Genomic DNA, 24,669 nt, shown 5'->3' on the forward strand with positions numbered 1-24,669 from the left:
GCTGAAAACGCGTTTACAGCAATAAAAAGTTCATTTTGGCTCTCACACCTTAACTAAATGTTGTAGACTCAAACTTTTTGCTGTCATTAGTGTATTTTAGCAACTTGAAGATGATTCCAGCATTAATTTCATTGTGATTTTGCTCATTTTGAAGATTTTGACAGTTTCACCTGAAGTGTACAATCAGGGGCTGAAAACGCGTTTAAAGCAATACAAAGTTCATTTAGGCTCTCACACCTTAACTAAATGTTGTAGACTCAAACTTTTTGCTGTCATTAGTGTATTTTAGCAACTTGAAGATGATTCCAGCATTAATTTCATTGTGCTTTTGCTCATTTTGAAGATTTTGACAGTTTCACCTGAAGTGTACATTCAGGTGCTGAAAACACGTTTACAGCAATAAAAAGTTCATTTTGGCTCTCACACCTTAACTAAATGTTGTAGACTAAAACTTTTTGCTGTCATTAGTGTATTTTAGCAACTTGAAGATGATTCCAGCATTAATTTCATTGTGCTTTTGCTCATTTTGAAGATTTTGACAGTTTCACCTGAAGTGTACAATCAGGGGCTGAAAACACGTTTAAAGCAATACAAAGTTCATTTAGGCTCTCACACCTTAACTAAATGTTGTAGACTCAAACTTTTTACTGTCATTATTGTATTTTAGCAACTTAAAGATGATTCCAGCATTAATTTCATTGTGCTTTTGCTCATTTTGAAGATTTTGACAGTTTCACCTGAAGTGTCCAATCGGGCTGAAAATGCATTTAAAGCAATACAAAGTTAATTTTGGCTCTCACACCTTAACTAAATGTTGTAGACTCAAACTTTTTGCTGTCATTAGTGTATTTTAGCAACTTGAAGATGATTCCAGCATTAATTTCATTGTGCTTTTGCTCATTTTGAACATTTTGACAGTTTCACCTGAAGTGTACAATCAGGTGCTGAAAACGCGTTTACAGCAATACAAAGTTAATTTAGGCTCTCACACCTTAACTAAATGTTGTAGACTCAAACTTGTTGCTGTCATTAGTGTATTTTAGCAACTTGAAGATGATTCCAGCATTAATTTCATTGTGCTTTTGCTCATTTTGAAGATTTTGACAGTTTCACCTGAATTGTACAATCAAGGGCTGAAAACGCGTTTAAAGCAATAAAAAGTTCATTTAGGCTCTCACACCTCAACTAAATGTTGTAGACTCAAACTTTTTGCTGTCATTAGTGTATTTTAGCAACTTGAAGATGATTCCAACATTAATTTCATTGTGCTTTTGCTCATTTTGAAGATTTTGACAGTTTCACCTGAAGTGTACAATCGGGCTGAAAATGAATTTTAAAGCAATACAAAGTTCATTTTGGCTCTCACACCTTAACTAAATATTGTAGACTCAAACTTTTTGCTGTCATTAGTGTATTTTAGCAACTTGAAGATGATTCCAGCATTAATTTCATTGTGCTTTTGCTCATTTTGAAGATTTTGACAGTTTCACCTGAAGTGTACAATCAGGTGCTGAAAACGCGTTTACAGCAATACAAAGTTCATTTAGGCTCTCACACCTTAACTAAATGTTGTAGACTCAATTTTTTTGCTGTCATTAGTGTATTTTAGCAACTTGAAGATGATTCCAGCATTAATTTCATTGTGCTTTTGCTCATTTTGAAGATTTTGACAGTTTCATCTGAAGTGTACATTCGGGCTGAAAGTGCATTTAAAGCAATACAAAGTTCATTTTGGCTCTCACACCTTAACTAAATGTTGTACACTCAAACTTTTTACTGTCATTAGTGTATTTTAGCAACTTGAAGATGATTCCAGCATTAATTTCATTGTGCTTTTGTTCATTTTGAAGATTTTGACAGTTTCACCTGAAGTGTACAATCGGCCTGATAATGCATTTAAAAAAATACAAAGTTCATTTTGGCTCTCACACCTTAACTAAATGTTGTAGACTCAAACTTTTTGCTGTCATTAGTGTATTTCAGCAACTTGAAGATGATTCCAGCATTAATTTCATTGTGCTTTTGCTCATTTTGAAGATTTTGACAGTTTCACCTGAAGTGTACATTCAGGTGCTGAAAACGCGTTTACAGCAATACAAAGTTCATTTTGGCTCTCACACCTTAACTAAATGTTGTAGACTCAAACTTTTTGCTGTCATTAGTGTATTTTAGCAACTTGAAGATGATTCCAGCATTAATTTCATTGTGCTTTTGCTCATTTTGAAGATTTTGACAGTTTCACCTGAAGTGTACATTCAGGTGCTGAAAACGCGTTTACAGCAATAAAAAGTTCATTTTGGCTCTCACACCTTAACTAAATGTTGTAGACTCAAACTTTTTGCTGTCATTAGTGTATTTTAGCAACTTGAAGATGATTCCAGCATTAATTTCATTGTGATTTTGCTCATTTTGAAGATTTTGACAGTTTCACCTGAAGTGTACAATCAGGGGCTGAAAACGCGTTTAAAGCAATACAAAGTTCATTTAGGCTCTCACACCTTAACTAAATGTTGTAGACTCAAACTTTTTGCTGTCATTAGTGTATTTTAGCAACTTGAAGATGATTCCAGCATTAATTTCATTGTGCTTTTGCTCATTTTGAAGATTTTGACAGTTTCACCTGATGTGTACATTCAGGTGCTGAAAACACGTTTACAGCAATAAAAAGTTCATTTTGGCTCTCACACCTTAACTAAATGTTGTAGACTAAAACTTTTTGCTGTCATTAGTGTATTTTAGCAACTTGAAGATGATTCCAGCATTAATTTCATTGTGCTTTTGCTCATTTTGAAGATTTTGACAGTTTCACCTGAAGTGTACTATCGGGCTGAAAATGCATTTAAAGCAATACAAAGTTCATTTAGGCTCTCACACCTTAACTAAATGTTGTAGACTCAAACTTGTTGCTGTCATTAGTGTATTTTAGCAACTTGAAGATGATTCCAGCATTAATTTCATTGTGCTTTTGCTCATTTTGAAGATTTTGACAGTTTCACCTGAAGTGTACAATCAGGGGCTGAAAACACGTTTAAAGCAATACAAAGTTCATTTAGGCTCTCACACCTTAACTAAATGTTGTAGACTCAAACTTTTTACTGTCATTATTGTATTTTAGCAACCTAAAGATGATTCCAGCATTAATTTCATTGTGCTTTTGCTCATTTTGAAGATTTTGACAGTTTCACCTGAAGTGTCCAATCGGGCTGAAAATGCATTTAAAGCAATACAAAGTTAATTTTGGCTCTCACACCTTAACTAAATGTTGTAGACTCAAACTTTTTGCTGTCATTAGTGTATTTTAGCAACTTGAAGATGATTCCAGCATTAATTTCATTGTGCTTTTGCTCATTTTGAACATTTTGACAGTTTCACCTGAAGTGTACAATCAGGTGCTGAAAACGCGTTTACAGCAATACAAAGTTAATTTAGGCTCTCACACCTTAACTAAATGTTGTAGACTCAAACTTGTTGCTGTCATTAGTGTATTTTAGCAACTTGAAGATGATTCCAGCATTAATTTCATTGTGCTTTTGCTCATTTTGAAGATTTTGACAGTTTCACCTGAATTGTACAATCAAGGGCTGAAAACGCGTTTAAAGCAATAAAAAGTTCATTTAGGCTCTCACACCTCAACTAAATGTTGTAGACTCAAACTTTTTGCTGTCATTAGTGTATTTTAGCAACTTGAAGATGATTCCAACATTAATTTCATTGTGCTTTTGCTCATTTTGAAGATTTTGACAGTTTCACCTGAAGTGTACAATCGGGCTGAAAATGAATTTTAAAGCAATACAAAGTTCATTTTGGCTCTCACACCTTAACTAAATATTGTAGACTCAAACTTTTTGCTGTCATTAGTGTATTTTAGCAACTTGAAGATGATTCCAGCATTAATTTCATTGTGCTTTTGCTCATTTTGAAGATTTTGACAGTTTCACCTGAAGTGTACAATCAGGTGCTGAAAACGCGTTTACAGCAATACAAAGTTCATTTAGGCTCTCACACCTTAACTAAATGTTGTAGACTCAAATTTTTTGCTGTCATTAGTGTATTTTAGCAACTTGAAGATGATTCCAGCATTAATTTCATTGTGCTTTTGCTCATTTTGAAGATTTTGACAGTTTCATCTGAAGTGTACATTCGGGCTGAAAGTGCATTTAAAGCAATACAAAGTTAATTTTGGCTCTCACACCTTAACTAAATGTTGTACACTCAAACTTTTTACTGTCATTAGTGTATTTTAGCAACTTGAAGATGATTCCAGCATTAATTTCATTGTGCTTTTGTTCATTTTGAAGATTTTGACAGTTTCACCTGAAGTGTACAATCGGCCTGATAATGCATTTAAAAAAATACAAAGTTCATTTTGGCTCTCACACCTTAACTAAATGTTGTAGACTCAAACTTTTTGCTGTCATTAGTGTATTTTAGCAACTTGAAGATGATTCCAGCATTAATTTCATTGTGCTTTTGCTCATTTTGAAGATTTTGACAGTTTCACCTGAAGTGTACAATCAGGGGCTGAAAACGCGTTTAAAGCAATACAAAGTTCATTTAGGCTCTCACACCTTAACTAAATGTTGTAGACTCAAACGTTTTGCTGTCATTAGTGTATTTTAGCAACTTGAAGATGATTCCAGCATTAATTTCATTGTGCTTTTGCTCATTTTGAAGATTTTGACAGTTTCACCTGAAGTGTACAATCGGGCTGAAAATGCATTTAAAGCAATACAAAGTTCATTTAGGCTCTCACACCTTAACTAAATGTTGTAGACTCAGTCTTGTTGCTGTCATTAGTGTATTTTAGCAACTTGAAGATGATTCCAGCATTAATTTCATTGTGCTTTTGCTCATTTTGAAGATTTTGACAGTTTCACCTGAAGTGTACAATCAGGGGCTGAAAACGCGTTTAAAGCAATACAAAGTTCATTTAGGCTCTCACACCTTAACTAAATGTTGTAGACTTAAACTTTTTACTGTCATTAGTGTATTTTAGCAACTTGAAGATGATTCCAGCATTAATTTCATTGTGCTTCTGCTCATTTTGAAGATTTTGACAGTTTCACCTGAAGTGTCCAATCGGGCTGAAAATGCATTTAAAGCAATACAAAGTTAATTTTGGCTCTCACACCTTAAATAAATGTTGTAGACTCAAACTTTTTGCTGTCAATAGTGTATTTTAGCAACTTGAAGATGATTCCAGCATTAATTTCATTGTGCTTTTGCTCATTTTGAAGAGTTTGACAGTTTCACCTGAAGTGTACAATCAGGTGCTGAAAACGCGTTTACAGCAATACAAAGTTCATTTAGGCTCTCACACCTTAACTAAATCTTGTAGACTCAAAATTGTTGCTGTCATTAGTGTATTTTAGCAACTTGAATATGATTCCAGCATTAATTTCATTGTGCTTTTGCTCATTTTGAAGATTTTGACAGTTTCACCTGAATTGTACAATCAAGGGCTGAAAACGCGTTTAAAGCAATAAAAAGTTCATTTAGGCTCTCACACCTCAACTAAATGTTGTAGACTCAAACTTTTTGCTGTCATTAGTGTATTTTAGCAACTTGAAGATGATTCCAACATTAATTTCATTGTGCTTTTGCTCATTTTGAAGATTTTGACAGTTTCACCTGAAGTGTACAATCGGGCTGAAAATGAATTTTAAAGCAATACAAAGTTCATTTTGGCTCTCACACCTTAACTAAATATTGTAGACTCAAACTTTTTGCTGTCATTAGTGTATTTTAGCAACTTGAAGATGATTCCAGCATTAATTTCATTGTGCTTTTGCTCATTTTGAAGATTTTGACAGTTTCACCTGAAGTGTACAATCAGGTGCTGAAAACGCGTTTACAGCAATACAAAGTTCATTTTGGCTCTCACACCTTAACTAAATGTTGTAGACTCAAACTTTTTTTGTCATTAGTGTATTTTAGCAACTTGAAGATGATTCCATCATTAATTTAATTGTGCTTTTGCTCATTTTGAAGATTTTGACAGTTTCACCTGAAGTGTACTATCGGGCTGAAAATGCATTTAAAGCAATACAAAGTTCATTTTGGCTCTCACACCTTAACTAAATGTTGTAGACTCAAACTTTTTGCTGTCATTAGAATATTTTTAAGCAACCTGAAGATGATTCCAGCATTAATTTCATTGTGCTTTTGCTCATTTTGAAGATTTTGACAGTTTCATCTGAAGTGTACATTCGGGCTGAAAGTGCAATTAAAGCAATACAAAGTTCATTTTGGCTCTCACACCTTAACTAAATGTTGTACACTCAAACTTTTTGCTGTCATTAGTGTATTTTAGCAACTTGAAGATGATTCCAGCATTAATTTCATTGTGCTTTTGCTCATTTTGAAGATTTTGACACTTTCACCTGAAGTGTACAATCAAGGGCTGAAAACGCGTTTAAAGCAATAAAAAGTTAATTTAGGCTCTCACACCTTAACTAAATGTTGTAGACTCAAACTCTTTGCTGTCATTAGTGTATTTTAGCAACTTGAAGATGATTCCAACATTAATTTATTTGTGCTTTTGCTCATTTTGAAGATTTTGACAGTTTCACCTGAAGTGTACATTCAGGTGCTGAAAACGCGTTTACAGCAATACAAAGTTCATTTTGGCTCTCACACCTTAACTAAATGTTGTAGACTCAAACTTTTTGCTGTCATTAGTGTATTTTAGCAACTTGAAGATGATTCCAGCATTAATTTCATTGTGCTTTTGCTCATTTTGAAGATTTTGACAGTTTCACCTGAAGTGTACAATCGGGCTGAAAATGCATTTAAAGCAATACAAAGTTCATTTTGGCTCTCACACCTTAACTAAATGTTGTAGACTCAAACTTTTTGCTGTCGTTAGTGTATTTTAGCAACTTGAAGATGATTCCAGCATTAATTTCATTGTGCTTTTGCTCATTTTGAAGATTTTTACAGTTTCACCTGAAGTGTACAATCAGGTGCTGAAAACGAGTTTACAGCAATAAAAAGTTCATTTTGTCTCTCACACCTTAACTAAATGTTGTAGACTCAAACTTTTTGCTGTCATTAGTGTATTTTACCAACTTGAAGATGATTCCAGCATTAATTTCATTGTGCTTTTGCTCATTTTGAAGATTTTGACAGTTTCACCTGAAGTGTCCAATCGGGCTGAAAATGCATTTAAAGCAATACAAAGTTCATTTTGGCTCTCACACCTTAACTAAATGTTGTAGACTCAAACTTTTTGCTGTCATTAGTGTATTTTAGCAACTTGAAGATGATTCCAGCATTAATTTCATTGTGCTTTTGCTCATTTTAAAGATTTTTACAGTTTCACCTGAAGTGTACAATCAGGTGCTGAAAACGAGTTTACAGCAATAAAAAGTTCATTTTGTCTCTCACACCTTAACTAAATGTTGTAGACTCAAACTTTTTGCTGTCATTAGTGTATTTTACCAACTTGAAGATGATTCCAGCATTAATTTCATTGTGCTTTTGCTCATTTTGAAGATTTTGACAGTTTCACCTGAAGTGTACAATCGGGCTGAAAATGCATTTAAAGCAATACAAAGTTCATTTTGGCTCTCACACCTTAACTAAATGTTGTAGACTCAAACTTTTTATTGTCATTAGTGTATTTTAGCAACTTGAAGATGATTCCAGCATAAATGTCATTGTGCTTTTGCTCATTTTGAAGATTTTGACAGTTTCACCTGAAGTGTACAATCAGGTGCTGAAAACGCGTTTACAGCAATACAAAGTTCATTTTGGCTCTCACACCTTAACTAAATGTTGTAGACTCAAACTTTTTGCTGTCATTAGTGTATTTTAGCAACTTGAAGATGATTCCAGCATTAATTTCATTGTGCTTTTGCTCATTTTGAAGATTTTGACAGTTTCACCTGAAGTGTCCAATCGGGCTGAAAATGCATTTAAAGCAATACAAAGTTCATTTTGGCTCTCACACCTTAACTAAATGTTGTAGACTCAAACTTTTTGCTGTCATTAGTGTATTTTAGCAACTTGAAGATGATTCCAGCATTAATTTCATTGTGCTTTTGCTCATTTTGAAGATTTTGACAGTTTCACCTGAAGTGTACAATCGGGCTGAAAATGAATTTTAAAGCAATACAAAGTTCATTTTGGCTCTCACACCTTAACTAAATGTTGTAGACTCAAACTTTTTGCTGTCATTAGTGTATTTTAGCAACTTGAAGATGATTCCAGCATTAATTTCATTGTGCTTTTGCTCATTTTGAAGATTTTGACAGTTTCACCTGAAGTGTCCAATCGGGCTGAAAATGCATTTAAAGCAATACAAAGTTCATTTTGGCTCTCACACCTTAACTAAATGTTGTAGACTCAAACTTTTTGCTGTCATTAGTGTATTTTAGCAACTTGAAGATGATTCCAGCATTAATTTCATTGTGCTTTTGCTCATTTTGAAGATTTTGACAGTTTCACCTGAAGTGTACAATCGGGCTGAAAATGCATTTAAAGCAATACAAAGTTCATTTTGGCTCTCACACCTTAACTAAATGTTGTAGACTCAAACTTTTTGCTGTCATTAGTGTATTTTAGCAACTTGAAGATGATTCCAGCTTTAATTTCATTGTGCTTTTGCTCATTTTGAAGATTTAGACAGTTTCACCTGAAGTGTACAATCGGGCTGAAAATGCATTTAAAGCAATACAAAGTTCATTTTGGCTCTCACACCTTAACTAAATGTTGTAGACTCAAACTTTTTGCTGTCATTAGTGTATTTTAGCAACTTGAAGATGATTCCAGAATTAATTTCATTGTGCTTTTGCTAATTTTGAAGATTTTGACAGTTTCACCTGAAGTGTACAATCAGGGGCTGAAAACGTGTTTAAAGCAATACAAAGTTCATTTAGGCTCTCACACCTTAACTAAATGTTGTAGACTCAAACTTTTTGCTGTCATTAGTGTATTTTAGCAACTTGAAGATGATTCCAGCATAAATTTCATTGTGCTTTTGCTCATTTTGAAGATTTTGACAGTTTCACCTGAAGTGTCCAATCGGGCTGAAAATGCATTTAAAGCAATACAAAGTTCATTTTGGCTCTCACACCTTAACTAAATGTTGTAGACTCAAACTTTTTGCTGTCGTTAGTGTATTTTAGCAACTTGAAGATGATTCCAGCATTAATTTCATTGTGCTTTTGCTCATTTTGAAGATTTTTACAGTTTCACCTGAAGTGTACAATCAGGTGCTGAAAACGAGTTTACAGCAATTAAAAGTTCATTTTGTCTCTCACACCTTAACTAAATGTTGTAGACTCAAACTTTTTGCTGTCATTAGTGTATTTTACCAACTTGAAGATGATTCCAGCATTAATTTCATTGTGCTTTTGCTCATTTTGAAGATTTTGACAGTTTCACCTGAAGTGTCCAATCGGGCTGAAAATGCATTTAAAGCAATACAAAGTTCATTTTGGCTCTCACACCTTAACTAAATGTTGTAGACTCAAACTTTTTGCTGTCATTAGTGTATTTTAGCAACTTGAAGATGATTCCAGCATTAATTTCATTGTGCTTTTGCTCATTTTGAAGATTTTTACAGTTTCACCTGAAGTGTACAATCAGGTGCTGAAAACGAGTTTACAGCAATAAAAAGTTCATTTTGTCTCTCACACCTTAACTAAATGTTGTAGACTCAAACTTTTTGCTGTCATTAGTGTATTTTACCAACTTGAAGATGATTCCAGCATTAATTTCATTGTGCTTTTGCTCATTTTGAAGATTTTGACAGTTTCACCTGAAGTGTACAATCGGGCTGAAAATGCATTTAAAGCAATACAAAGTTCATTTTGGCTCTCACACCTTAACTAAATGTTGTAGACTCAAACTTTTTGCTGTCATTAGTGTATTTTAGCAACTTGAAGATGATTCCAGCATAAATGTCATTGTGCTTTTGCTCATTTTGAAGATTTTGACAGTTTCACCTGAAGTGTACAATCAGGTGCTGAAAACGCGTTTACAGCAATACAAAGTTCATTTTGGCTCTCACACCTTAACTAAATGTTGTAGACTCAAACTTTTTGCTGTCATTAGTGTATTTTAGCAACTTGAAGATGATTCCAGCATTAATTTCATTGTGCTTTTGCTCATTTTGAAGATTTTGACAGTTTCACCTGAAGTGTCCAATCGGGCTGAAAATGCATTTAAAGCAATACAAAGTTCATTTTGGCTCTCACACCTTAACTAAATGTTGTAGACTCAAACTTTTTGCTGTCATTAGTGTATTTTAGCAACTTGAAGATGATTCCAGCATTAATTTCATTGTGCTTTTGCTCATTTTGAAGATTTTGACAGTTTCACCTGAAGTGTACAATCGGGCTGAAAATGCATTTAAAGCAATACAAAGTTCATTTTGGCTCTCACACCTTAACTAAATGTTGTAGACTCAAACTTTTTGCTGTCATTAGTGTATTTTAGCAACTTAAAGATGATTCCAGCTTTAATTTCATTGTGCTTTTGCTCATTTTGAAGATTTAGACAGTTTCACCTGAAGTGTACAATCGGGCTGAAAATGCATTTAAAGCAATACAAAGTTCATTTTGGCTCTCACACCTTAACTAAATGTTGTAGACTCAAACTTTTTGCTGTCATTAGTGTATTTTAGCAACTTGAAGATGATTCCAGAATTAATTTCATTGTGCTTTTGCTAATTTTGAAGATTTTGACAGTTTCACCTGAAGTGTACAATCAGGGGCTGAAAACGTGTTTAAAGCAATACAAAGTTCATTTAGGCTCTCACACCTTAACTAAATGTTGTAGACTCAAACTTTTTGCTGTCATTAGTGTATTTTAGCAACTTGAAGATGATTCCAGCATAAATTTCATTGTGCTTTTGCTCATTTTGAAGATTTTGACAGTTTCACCTGAAGTGTACAATCGGGCTGAAAATGCATTTAAAGCAATGCAAAGTTCATTTTGGCTCTCACACCTTAACTAAATGTTGTAGACTCAAACTTTTTGCTGTCATTAGTGTATTTTAGCAACTTCAAGATGATTCCAGCATAAATTTCACTGTGCTTTTGCTCATTTTGAAGATTTTGACAGTTTCACCTGAAGTGTACAATCAGGTGCTGAAAACGCGTTTAAAGCAATACAAAGTTCATTTTGGCTCTCACACCTTAACTAAATGTTGTAGACTCAAACTTTTTGCTGTCATTAGTGTATTTTAGCAACTTGAAGATGATTCCAGCTTTAATTTCATTGTGCTTTTGCTCATTTTGAAGATTTTGACAGTTTCACCTGAAGTGTACAATCGGGCTGAAAATGCATTTAAAGCAATACAAAGTTCATTTTGGCTCTCACACCTTAACTAAATGTTGTAGACTCAAACTTTTTGCTGTCATTAGTGTATTTTAGCAACTTGAAGATGATTCCAGCTTTAATTTCATTGTGCTTTTGCTCATTTTGAAGATTTAGACAGTTTCACCTGAAGTGTACAATCGGGCTGAAAATGCATTTAAAGCAATACAAAGTTCATTTTGGCTCTCACACCTTAACTAAATGTTGTAGACTCAAACTTTTTGCTGTCATTAGTGTATTTTAGCAACTTGAAGATGATTCCAGAATTAATTTCATTGTGCTTTTGCTAATTTTGAAGATTTTGACAGTTTCACCTGAAGTGTACAATCAGGGGCTGAAAACGTGTTTAAAGCAATACAAAGTTCATTTAGGCTCTCACACCTTAACTAAATGTTGTAGACTCAAACTTTTTGCTGTCATTAGTGTATTTTAGCAACTTGAAGATGATTCCAGCATAAATTTCATTGTGCTTTTGCTCATTTTGAAGATTTTGACAGTTTCACCTGAAGTGTCCAATCGGGCTGAAAATGCATTTAAAGCAATACAAAGTTCATTTTGGCTCTCACACCTTAACTAAATGTTGTAGACTCAAACTTTTTGCTGTCGTTAGTGTATTTTAGCAACTTGAAGATGATTCCAGCATTAATTTCATTGTGCTTTTGCTCATTTTGAAGATTTTTACAGTTTCACCTGAAGTGTACAATCAGGTGCTGAAAACGAGTTTACAGCAATTAAAAGTTCATTTTGTCTCTCACACCTTAACTAAATGTTGTAGACTCAAACTTTTTGCTGTCATTAGTGTATTTTACCAACTTGAAGATGATTCCAGCATTAATTTCATTGTGCTTTTGCTCATTTTGAAGATTTTGACAGTTTCACCTGAAGTGTCCAATCGGGCTGAAAATGCATTTAAAGCAATACAAAGTTCATTTTGGCTCTCACACCTTAACTAAATGTTGTAGACTCAAACTTTTTGCTGTCATTAGTGTATTTTACCAACTTGAAGATGATTCCAGCATTAATTTCATTGTGCTTTTGCTCATTTTGAAGATTTTGACAGTTTCACCTGAAGTGTACAATCGGGCTGAAAATGCATTTAAAGCAATACAAAGTTCATTTTGGCTCTCACACCTTAACTAAATGTTGTAGACTCAAACTTTTTATTGTCATTAGTGTATTTTAGCAACTTGAAGATGATTCCAGCATAAATGTCATTGTGCTTTTGCTCATTTTGAAGATTTTGACAGTTTCACCTGAAGTGTACAATCAGGTGCTGAAAACGCGTTTACAGCAATACAAAGTTCATTTTGGCTCTCACACCTTAACTAAATGTTGTAGACTCAAACTTTTTGCTGTCATTAGTGTATTTTAGCAACTTGAAGATGATTCCAGCATTAATTTCATTGTGCTTTTGCTCATTTTGAAGATTTTGACAGTTTCACCTGAAGTGTCCAATCGGGCTGAAAATGCATTTAAAGCAATACAAAGTTCATTTTGGCTCTCACACCTTAACTAAATGTTGTAGACTCAAACTTTTTGCTGTCATTAGTGTATTTTAGCAACTTGAAGATGATTCCAGCATTAATTTCATTGTGCTTTTGCTCATTTTGAAGATTTTGACAGTTTCACCTGAAGTGTACAATCGGGCTGAAAATGCATTTAAAGCAATACAAAGTTCATTTTGGCTCTCACACCTTAACTAAATGTTGTAGACTCAAACTTTTTGCTGTCATTAGTGTATTTTAGCAACTTGAAGATGATTCCAGCTTTAATTTCATTGTGCTTTTGCTCATTTTGAAGATTTAGACAGTTTCACCTGAAGTGTACAATCGGGCTGAAAATGCATTTAAAGCAATACAAAGTTCATTTTGGCTCTCACACCTTAACTAAATGTTGTAGACTCAAACTTTTTGCTGTCATTAGTGTATTTTAGCAACTTGAAGATGATTCCAGAATTAATTTCATTGTGCTTTTGCTAATTTTGAAGATTTTGACAGTTTCACCTGAAGTGTACAATCAGGGGCTGAAAACGTGTTTAAAGCAATACAAAGTTCATTTAGGCTCTCACACCTTAACTAAATGTTGTAGACTCAAACTTTTTGCTGTCATTAGTGTATTTTAGCAACTTGAAGATGATTCCAGCATAAATTTCATTGTGCTTTTGCTCATTTTGAAGATTTTGACAGTTTCACCTGAAGTGTCCAATCGGGCTGAAAATGCATTTAAAGCAATACAAAGTTCATTTTGGCTCTCACACCTTAACTAAATGTTGTAGACTCAAACTTTTTGCTGTCGTTAGTGTATTTTAGCAACTTGAAGATGATTCCAGCATTAATTTCATTGTGCTTTTGCTCATTTTGAAGATTTTTACAGTTTCACCTGAAGTGTACAATCAGGTGCTGAAAACGAGTTTACAGCAATTAAAAGTTCATTTTGTCTCTCACACCTTAACTAAATGTTGTAGACTCAAACTTTTTGCTGTCATTAGTGTATTTTACCAACTTGAAGATGATTCCAGCATTAATTTCATTGTGCTTTTGCTCATTTTGAAGATTTTGACAGTTTCACCTGAAGTGTCCAATCGGGCTGAAAATGCATTTAAAGCAATACAAAGTTCATTTTGGCTCTCACACCTTAACTAAATGTTGTAGACTCAAACTTTTTGCTGTCATTAGTGTATTTTAGCAACTTGAAGATGATTCCAGCATTAATTTCATTGTGCTTTTGCTCATTTTGAAGATTTTTACAGTTTCACCTGAAGTGTACAATCAGGTGCTGAAAACGAGTTTACAGCAATAAAAAGTTCATTTTGTCTCTCACACCTTAACTAAATGTTGTAGACTCAAACTTTTTGCTGTCATTAGTGTATTTTACCAACTTGAAGATGATTCCAGCATTAATTTCATTGTGCTTTTGCTCATTTTGAAGATTTTGACAGTTTCACCTGAAGTGTACAATCGGGCTGAAAATGCATTTAAAGCAATACAAAGTTCATTTTGGCTCTCACACCTTAACTAAATGTTGTAGACTCAAACTTTTTGCTGTCATTAGTGTATTTTAGCAACTTGAAGATGATTCCAGCATAAATGTCATTGTGCTTTTGCTCATTTTGAAGATTTTGACAGTTTCACCTGAAGTGTACAATCAGGTGCTGAAAACGCGTTTACAGCAATACAAAGTTCATTTTGGCTCTCACACCTTAACTAAATGTTGTAGACTCAAACTTTTTGCTGTCATTAGTGTATTTTAGCAACTTGAAGATGATTCCAGCATTAATTTCATTGTGCTTTTGCTCATTTTGAAGATTTTGACAGTTTCACCTGAAGTGTCCAATCGGGCTGAAAATGCATTTAAAGCAATACAAAGTTCATTTTGGCTCTCACACCTTAACTAAATGTTGTAGACTCAAACTTTTTGCTGTCATTAGTGTATTTTAGCAACTTGAAGATGATTCCAGCATTAATTTCATTGTGCTTTTGCTCATTTTGAAGATTTTGACAGTTTCACCTGAAGTGTACAATCGGGCTGAAAATGCATTTAAAGCAATACAAAGTTCATTTTGGCTCTCACACCTTAACTAAATGTTGTAGACTCAAACTTTTTGCTGTCATTAGTGTATTTTAGCAACTTAAAGATGATTCCAGAATTAATTTCATTGTGCTTTTTTCTAATTTTGAAGATTTTGACAGTTTCACCTGAAGTGTACAATCAGGGGCTGAAAACGTGTTTAAAGCAATACAAAGTTCATTTAGGCTCTCACACCTTAACTAAATGTTGTAGACTCAAACTTTTTGCTGTCATTAGTGTATTTTAGCAACTTGAAGATGATTCCAGCATAAATTTCATTGTGCTTTTGCTCATTTTGAAGATTTTGACAGTTTCACCTGAAGTGTACAATCGGGCTGAAAATGCATTTAAAGCAATGCAAAGTTCATTTTGGCTCTCACACCTTAACTAAATGTTGTAGACTCAAACTTTTTGCTGTCATTAGTGTATTTTAGCAACTTCAAGATGATTCCAGCATAAATTTCACTGTGCTTTTGCTCATTTTGAAGATTTTGACAGTTTCACCTGAAGTGTACAATCAGGTGCTGAAAACGCGTTTAAAGCAATACAAAGTTCATTTTGGCTCTCACACCTTAACTAAATGTTGTAGACTCAAACTTTTTGCTGTCATTAGTGTATTTTAGCAACTTGAAGATGATTCCAGCTTTAATTTCATTGTGCTTTTGCTCATTTTGAAGATTTTGACAGTTTCACCTGAAGTGTACAATCGGGCTGAAAATGCATTTAAAGCAATACAAAGTTCATTTTGGCTCTCACACCTTAACTAAATGTTGTAGACTCAAACTTTTTGCTGTCATTAGTGTATTTTAGCAACTTGGAGATGATTCCAGCATTAATTTCATTGTGCTTTTGCTCATTTTGAAGATTTTGACAGTTTCACCTGAAGTGTCCAATCGGGCTGAAAATGCATTTAAAGCAATACAAAGTTCATTTTGGCTCTCACACCTTAACTAAATGTTGTAGACTCAAACTTTTTGCTGTCATTAGTGTATTTTAGCAACTTGAAGATGATTCCAGCATTAATTTCATTGTGCTTTTGCTCATTTTGAAGATTTTTACAGTTTCACCTGAAGTGTACAATCAGGTGCTGAAAACGAGTTTACAGCAATAAAAAGTTCATTTTGTCTCTCACACCTTAACTAAATGTTGTAGACTCAAACTTTTTGCTGTCATTAGTGTATTTTACCAACTTGAAGATGATTCCAGCATTAATTTCATTGTGCTTTTGCTCATTTTGAAGATTTTGACAGTTTCACCTGAAGTGTACAATCGGGCTGAAAATGCATTTAAAGCAATACAAAGTTCATTTTGGCTCTCACACCTTAACTAAATGTTGTAGACTCAAACTTTTTGCTGTCATTAGTGTATTTTAGCAACTTGAAGATGATTCCAGCTTTAATTTCATTGTGCTTTTGCTCATTTTGAAGATTTTGACAGTTTCACCTGAAGTGTACAATCGGCTGAAAATGCATTTAAAGCAATACAAAGTTCATTTTGGCTCTCACACCTTAACTAAATGTTGTAGACTCAAACTTTTTGCTGTCATTAGTGTATTTTAGCAACTTGAAGATGATTCCAGCATTAATTTCATTGTGCTTTTGCTCATTTTAAAGATTTTTACAGTTTCACCTGAAGTGTACAATCAGGTGCTGAAAACGAGTTTACAGCAATAAAAAGTTCATTTTGTCTCTCACACCTTAACTAAATGTTGTAGACTCAAACTTTTTGCTGTCATTAGTGTATTTTACCAACTTGAAGATGATTCCAGCATTAATTTCATTGTGCTTTTGCTCATTTTGAAGATTTTGACAGTTTCACCTGAAGTGTACAATCGGGCTGAAAATGCATTTAAAGCAATACAAAGTTCATTTTGGCTCTCACACCTTAACTAAATGTTGTAGACTCAAACTTTTTGCTGTCATTAGTGTATTTTAGCAACTTGAAGATGATTCCAGCATAAATGTCATTGTGCTTTTGCTCATTTTGAAGATTTTGACAGTTTCACCTGAAGTGTACAATCAGGTGCTGAAAACGCGTTTACAGCAATACAAAGTTCATTTTGGCTCTCACACCTTAACTAAATGTTGTAGACTCAAACTTTTTGCTGTCATTAGTGTATTTTAGCAACTTGAAGATGATTCCAGCATTAATTTCATTGTGCTTTTGCTCATTTTGAAGATTTTGACAGTTTCACCTGAAGTGTCCAATCGGGCTGAAAATGCATTTAAAGCAATACAAAGTTCATTTTGGCTCTCACACCTTAACTAAATGTTGTAGACTCAAACTTTTTGCTGTCATTAGTGTATTTTAGCAACTTGAAGATGATTCCAGCATTAATTTCATTGTGCTTTTGCTCATTTTGAAGATTTTGACAGTTTCACCTGAAGTGTACAATCGGGCTGAAAATGCATTTAAAGCAATACAAAGTTCATTTTGGCTCTCACACCTTAACTAAATGTTGTAGACTCAAACTTTTTGCTGTCATTAGTGTATTTTAGCAACTTGAAGATGATTCCAGCTTTAATTTCATTGTGCTTTTGCTCATTTTGAAGATTTAGACAGTTTCACCTGAAGTGTACAATCGGGCTGAAAATGCATTTAAAGCAATACAAAGTTCATTTTGGCTCTCACACCTTAACTAAATGTTGTAGACTCAAACTTTTTGCTGTCATTAGTGTATTTTAGCAACTTGAAGATGATTCCAGAATTAATTTCATTGTGCTTTTGCTAATTTTGAAGATTTTGACAGTTTCACCTGAAGTGTACAATCAGGGGCTGAAAACGTGTTTAAAGCAATACAAAGTTCATTTAGGCTCTCACACCTTAACTAAATGTTGTAGACTCAAACTTTTTGCTGTCATTAGTGTATTTTAGCAACTTGAAGATGATTCCAGCATAAATTTCATTGTGCTTTTGCTCATTTTGAAGATTTTGACAGTTTCACCTGAAGTGTCCAATCGGGCTGAAAATGCATTTAAAGCAATACAAAGTTCATTTTGGCTCTCACACCTTAACTAAATGTTGTAGACTCAAACTTTTTGCTGTCGTTAGTGTATTTTAGCAACTTGAAGATGATTCCAGCATTAATTTCATTGTGCTTTTGCTCATTTTGAAGATTTTTACAGTTTCACCTGAAGTGTACAATCAGGTGCTGAAAACGAGTTTACAGCAATTAAAAGTTCATTTTGTCTCTCACACCTTAACTAAATGTTGTAGACTCAAACTTTTTGCTGTCATTAGTGTATTTTACCAACTTGAAGATGATTCCAGCATTAATTTCATTGTGCTTTTGCTCATTTTGAAGATTTTGACAGTTTCACCTGAAGTGTCCAATCGGGCTGAAAATGCATTTAAAGCAATACAAAGTTCATTTTGGCTCTCACACCTTAACTAAATGTTGTAGACTCAAACTTTTTGCTGTCATTAGTGTATTTTAGCAACTTGAAGATGATTCCAGCATTAATTTCATTGTGCTTTTGCTCATTTTGAAGATTTTTACAGTTTCACCTGAAGTGTACAATCAGGTGCTGAAAACGAGTTTACAGCAATAAAAAGTTCATTTTGTCTCTCACACCTTAACTAAATGTTGTAGACTCAAACTTTTTGCTGTCATTAGTGTATTTTACCAACTTGAAGATGATTCCAGCATTAATTTCATTGTGCTTTTGCTCATTTTGAAGATTTTGACAGTTTCACCTGAAGTGTACAATCGGGCTGAAAATGCATTTAAAGCAATACAAAGTTCATTTTGGCTCTCACACCTTAACTAAATGTTGTAGACTCAAACTTTTTGCTGTCATTAGTGTATTTTAGCAACTTGAAGATGATTCCAGCATAAATGTCATTGTGCTTTTGCTCATTTTGAAGATTTTGACAGTTTCACCTGAAGTGTACAATCAGGTGCTGAAAACGCGTTTACAGCAATACAAAGTTCATTTTGGCTCTCACACCTTAACTAAATGTTGTAGACTCAAACTTTTTGCTGTCATTAGTGTATTTTAGCAACTTGAAGATGATTCCAGCATTAATTTCATTGTGCTTTTGCTCATTTTGAAGATTTTGACAGTTTCACCTGAAGTGTCCAATCGGGCTGAAAATGCATTTAAAGCAATACAAAGTTCATTTTGGCTCTCACACCTTAACTAAATGTTGTAGACTCAAACTTTTTGCTGTCATTAGTGTATTTTAGCAACTTGAAGATGATTCCAGCATTAATTTCATTGTGCTTTTGCTCATTTTGAAGATTTTGACAGTTTCACCTGAAGTGTACAATCGGGCTGAAAATGCATTTAAAGCAATACAAAGTTCATTTTGGCTCTCACACCTTAACTAAATGTTGTAGACTCAAACTTTTTGCTGTCATTAGTGTATTTTAGCAACTTGAAGATGATTCCAGCTTTAATTTCATTGTGCTTTTGCTCATTTTGAAGATTTAGACAGTTTCACCTGAAGTGTACAATCGGGCTGAAAATGCATTTAAAGCAATACAAAGTTCATTTTGGCTCTCACACCTTAACTAAATGTTGTAGACTCAAACTTTTTGCTGTCATTAGTGTATTTTAGCAACTTGAAGATGATTCCAGAATTAATTTCATTGTGCTTTTGCTAATTTTGAAGATTTTGACAGTTTCACCTGAAGTGTACAATCAGGGGCTGAAAACGTGTTTAAAGCAATACAAAGTTCATTTAGGCTCTCACACCTTAACTAAATGTTGTAGACTCAAACTTTTTGCTGTCATTAGTGTATTTTAGCAACTTGAAGATGATTCCAGCATAAATTTCATTGTGCTTTTGCTCATTTTGAAGATTTTGACAGTTTCACCTGAAGTGTACAATCGGGCTGAAAATGCATTTAAAGCAATGCAAAGTTCATTTTGGCTCTCACACCTTAACTAAATGTTGTAGACTCAAACTTTTTGCTGTCATTAGTGTATTTTAGCAACTTCAAGATGATTCCAGCATAAATTTCATTGTGCTTTTGCTCATTTTGAAGATTTTGACAGTTTCACCTGAAGTGTACAATCAGGTGCTGAAAACGCGTTTAAAGCAATACAAAGTTCATTTTGGCTCTCACACCTTAACTAAATGTTGTAGACTCAAACTTTTTGCTGTCATTAGTGTATTTTAGCAACTTGAAGATGATTCCAGCTTTAATTTCATTGTGCTTTTGCTCATTTTGAAGATTTTGACAGTTTCACCTGAAGTGTACAATCGGGCTGAAAATTCATTTAAAGCAATACAAAGTTCATTTTGGCTCTCACACCTTAACTAAATGTTGTAGACTCAAACTTTTTGCTGTCATTAGTGTATTTTAGCAACTTGGAGATGATTCCAGCATTAATTTCATTGTGCTTTTGCTCATTTTGAAGATTTTGACAGTTTCACCTGAAGTGTCCAATCGGGCTGAAAATGCATTTAAAGCAATACAAAGTTCATTTTGGCTCTCACACCTTAACTAAATGTTGTAGACTCAAACTTTTTGCTGTCATTAGTGTATTTTAGCAACTTGAAGATGATTCCAGCATTAATTTCATTGTGCTTTTGCTCATTTTGAAGATTTTTACAGTTTCACCTGAAGTGTACAATCAGGTGCTGAAAACGAGTTTACAGCAATAAAAAGTTCATTTTGTCTCTCACACCTTAACTAAATGTTGTAGACTCAAACTTTTTGCTGTCATTAGTGTATTTTACCAACTTGAAGATGATTCCAGCATTATTTTCATTGTGCTTTTGCTCATTTTGAAGATTTTGACAGTTTCACCTGAAGTGTACAATCGGGCTGAAAATGCATTTAAAGCAATACAAAGTTCATTTTGGCTCTCACACCTTAACTAAATGTTGTAGACTCAAACTTTTTGCTGTCATTAGTGTATTTTAGCAACTTGAAGATGATTCCAGCTTTAATTTCATTGTGCTTTTGCTCATTTTGAAGATTTTGACAGTTTCACCTGAAGTGTACAATCGGCTGAAAATGCATTTAAAGCAATACAAAGTTCATTTTGGCTCTCACACCTTAACTAAATGTTGTAGACTAAAACTTTTTGCTGTCATTAATGTATTTTAGCAACTTGAAGATGATTCCAGCATTAATTTCATTGTGCTTTTGCTCAATTTGAAGATTTTGACAGTTTCACCTGAAGTGTACAATCAGGTGCTGAAAACGCGTTTACAGCAATAAAAAGTTCATTTTGGCTCTCACACCTTAACTAAATGTTGTAGACTCAAACTTTTTGCTGTCATTAGTGTATTTTAGCAACTTGAAGATGATTCCAGCATTAATTTCATTGTGCTTTTGCTCATTTTGAAGATTTTGACAGTTTCACCTGAAGTGTCCAATCGGGCTGAAAATGCATTTAAAGCAATACAAAGTTAATTTAGGCTCTCACACCTTAACTAAATGTTGTAGACTCAAACTTTTTGCTGTCATTAGTGTATTTTATCAACTTGAAGATGATTCCAGCATAAATGTCATTGTGCTTTTGCTCATTTTGAAGATTTTGACAGTTTCACCTGAAGTGTACAATCAGGTGCTGAAAACGCGTTTACAGCAATAAAAAGTTCATTTTGGCTCTCACACCTTAACTAAATTTTGTAGACTCAAACTTTTTGCTGTCATTAGTGTATTTTACCAACTTGAAGATGATTCCAGCATTAATTTCATTGTGCTTTTGCTCATTTTGAAGATTTTGACAGTTTCACCTGAAGTGTCCAATCGGGCTGAAAATGCATTTAAAGCAATACAAAGTTCATTTTGGCTCTCACACCTTAACTAAATGTTGTAGACTCAAACTTCTTGCTGTCATTAGTGTATTTTAGCAACTTGAAGATGATTCCAGCATTAATTTCATTGTGCTTTTGCTCATTTTGAAGATTTTTACAGTTTCACCTGAAGTGTACAATCAGGTGCTGAAAACGAGTTTACAGCAATAAAAAGTTCATTTTGTCTCTCACACCTTAACTAAATGTTGTAGACTCAAACTTTTTGCTGTCATTAGTGTATTTTACCAACTTGAAGATGATTCCAGCATTAATTTCATTGTGCTTTTGCTCATTTTGAAGATTTTGACAGTTTCACCTGAAGTGTACAATCGGGCTGAAAATGCATTTAAAGCAATACAAAGTTCATTTTGGCTCTCACACCTTAACTAAATGTTGTAGACTCAAACTTTTTGCTGTCATTAATGTATTTTAGCAACTTGAAGATGATTCCAGCATTAATTTCATTGTGCTTTTGCTCATTTTGAAGATTTTGACAGTTTCACCTGAAGTGTACAATCAGGTGCTGAAAACGCGTTTACAGCAATAAAAAGTTCATTTTGGCTCTCACACCTTAACTAAATGTTGTAGACTCAAACTTTTTGCTGTCATTAGTGTATTTTACCCACTTGAAGATGATTCCAGCATTAATTTCATTGTGCTTTTGCTCATTTTGAAGATTTTGACAGTTTCACCTGAAGTGTCCAATCGGGCTGAAAATGCATTTAAAGCAATACAAAGTTCATTTTGGCTCTCACACCTTAACTAAATGTTGTAGACTCAAACTTTTTAATGTCGTTAGTGTATTTTAGCAACTTGAAGATGATTTCAGCATTAATTTCATTGTGCTTTTGCTCATTTTGAAGATTTTGACAGTTTCACCTGAAGTGTACAATCAGGGGCTGAAAACGTGTTTAAAGCAATACAAAGTTCATTTTGGCTCTCACACCTTAACTAAATGTTGTAGACTCAAACTTTTTGCTGTCATTAGTGTATTTTAGCAACTTGAAGATGATTCCAGCATAAATGTCATTGTGCTTTTGCTCATTTTGAAGATTTTGACAGTTTCACCTGAAGTGTACAATCAGGTGCTGAAAACGCGTTTACAGCAATAAAAAGTTCATTTTGGCTCTCACACCTTAACTAAATTTTGTAGACTCAAACCTTTTGCTGTCATTAGTGTATTTTAGCAACTTGAAGATGATTCCAGCATTAATTTCATTGTGCTTTTGCTCATTTTGAAGATTTTGACAGTTTCACCTGAAGTGTACAATCGGGCTGAAAATGCATTTAAAGCAATACAAAGTTCATTTTGGCTCTCACACCTTAACTAAATGTTGTAGACTCAAACTTTTTGCTGTCATTAGTGTATTTTAGCAACTTCAAGATGATTCCAGCATAAATTTCATTGTGCTTTTGCTCATTTTGAAGATTTTGACAGTTTCACCTGAAGTGTACAATCAGGTGCTGAAAACGCGTTTACAGCAATAAAAAGTTATTTTTGTCTCTCACACCTTAACTAAATGTTGTAGACTCAAACTTTTTGCTGTCATTAGTGTATTTTAGCAACTTGAAGATGATTCCAGCATTAATTTCATTGTGCTTTTGCTCATTTTGAAGATTTTGGCAGTTTCACCTGAAGTGTACAATCGGGCTGAAAATGCATTTTAAGCAATACAAAGTTCATTTTGGCTCTCACACCTTAACTAAATGTTGTAGACTCAAACTTTTTGCTGTCATTAGTGTATTTTAGCAACTTGAAGATGATTCCAGCTTTAATTTCATTGTGCTTTTGCTCATTTTGAAGATTTTGACAGTTTCACCTGAAGTGTACAATCGGGCTGAAAATGCATTTAAAGCAATACAAAGTTCATTTTGGCTCTCACACCTTAACTAAATTTTGTAGACTCAAACTGTTTGCTGTCATTAGTGTATTTTAGCAACTTGAAGATGATTCCAGCATTAATTTCATTGTGCTTTTGCTCATTTTGAAGATTTTGACAGTTTCACCTGAAGTGTACAATCAGGGGCTGAAAACGTGTTTAAAGCAATACAAAGTTAATTTAGGCTCTCACACCTTAACTAAATGTTGTAGACTCAAACTTTTTGCTGTCATTAGTGTATTTTAGCAACTTGAAGATGATTCCAGCATAAATGTCATTGTGCTTTTGCTCATTTTGAAGATTTTGACAGTTTCACCTGAAGTGTACAATCAGGTGCTGAAAACGCGTTTACAGCAATAAAAAGTTCATTTTGGCTCTCACACCTTAACTAAATGTTGTAGACTCAAACTTTTTGCTGTCATTAGTGTATTTTAGCAACTTGGAGATGATTCCAGCATTAATTTCATTGTGCTTTTGCTCATTTTGAAGATTTTGACAGTTTCACCTGAAGTGTCCAATCGGGCTGAAAATGCATTTAAAGCAATACAAAGTTCATTTTGGCTCTCACACCTTAACTAAATGTTGTAGACTCAAACTTTTTGCTGTCATTAGTGTATTTTAGCAACTTGAAGATGATTCCAGCATTAATTTCATTGTGCTTTTGCTCATTTTGAAGATTTTTACAGTTTCACCTGAAGTGTACAATCAGGTGCTGAAAACGAGTTTACAGCAATAAAAAGTTCATTTTGTCTCTCACACCTTAACTAAATGTTGTAGACTCAAACTTTTTGCTGTCATTAGTGTATTTTACCAACTTGAAGATGATTCCAGCATTAATTTCATTGTGCTTTTGCTCATTTTGAAGATTTTGACAGTTTCACCTGAAGTGTACAATCGGGCTGAAAATGCATTTAAAGCAATACAAAGTTCATTTTGGCTCTCACACCTTAACTAAATGTTGTAGACTAAAACTTTTTGCTGTCATTAATGTATTTTAGCAACTTGAAGATGATTCCAGCATTAATTTCATTGTGCTTTTGCTCAATTTGAAGATTTTGACAGTTTTACCTGAAGTGTACAATCAGGTGCTGAAAACGCGTTTACAGCAATAAAAAGTTCATTTTGGCTCTCACAC

This window comes from Leptonotus elevatus, chromosome 6 (assembly GCF_054856555.1).
Source record: "Leptonotus elevatus isolate MCC_2025b chromosome 6, RoL_Lele_1.0, whole genome shotgun sequence".
Taxonomy (NCBI): domain Eukaryota; kingdom Metazoa; phylum Chordata; class Actinopteri; order Syngnathiformes; family Syngnathidae; genus Leptonotus; species Leptonotus elevatus.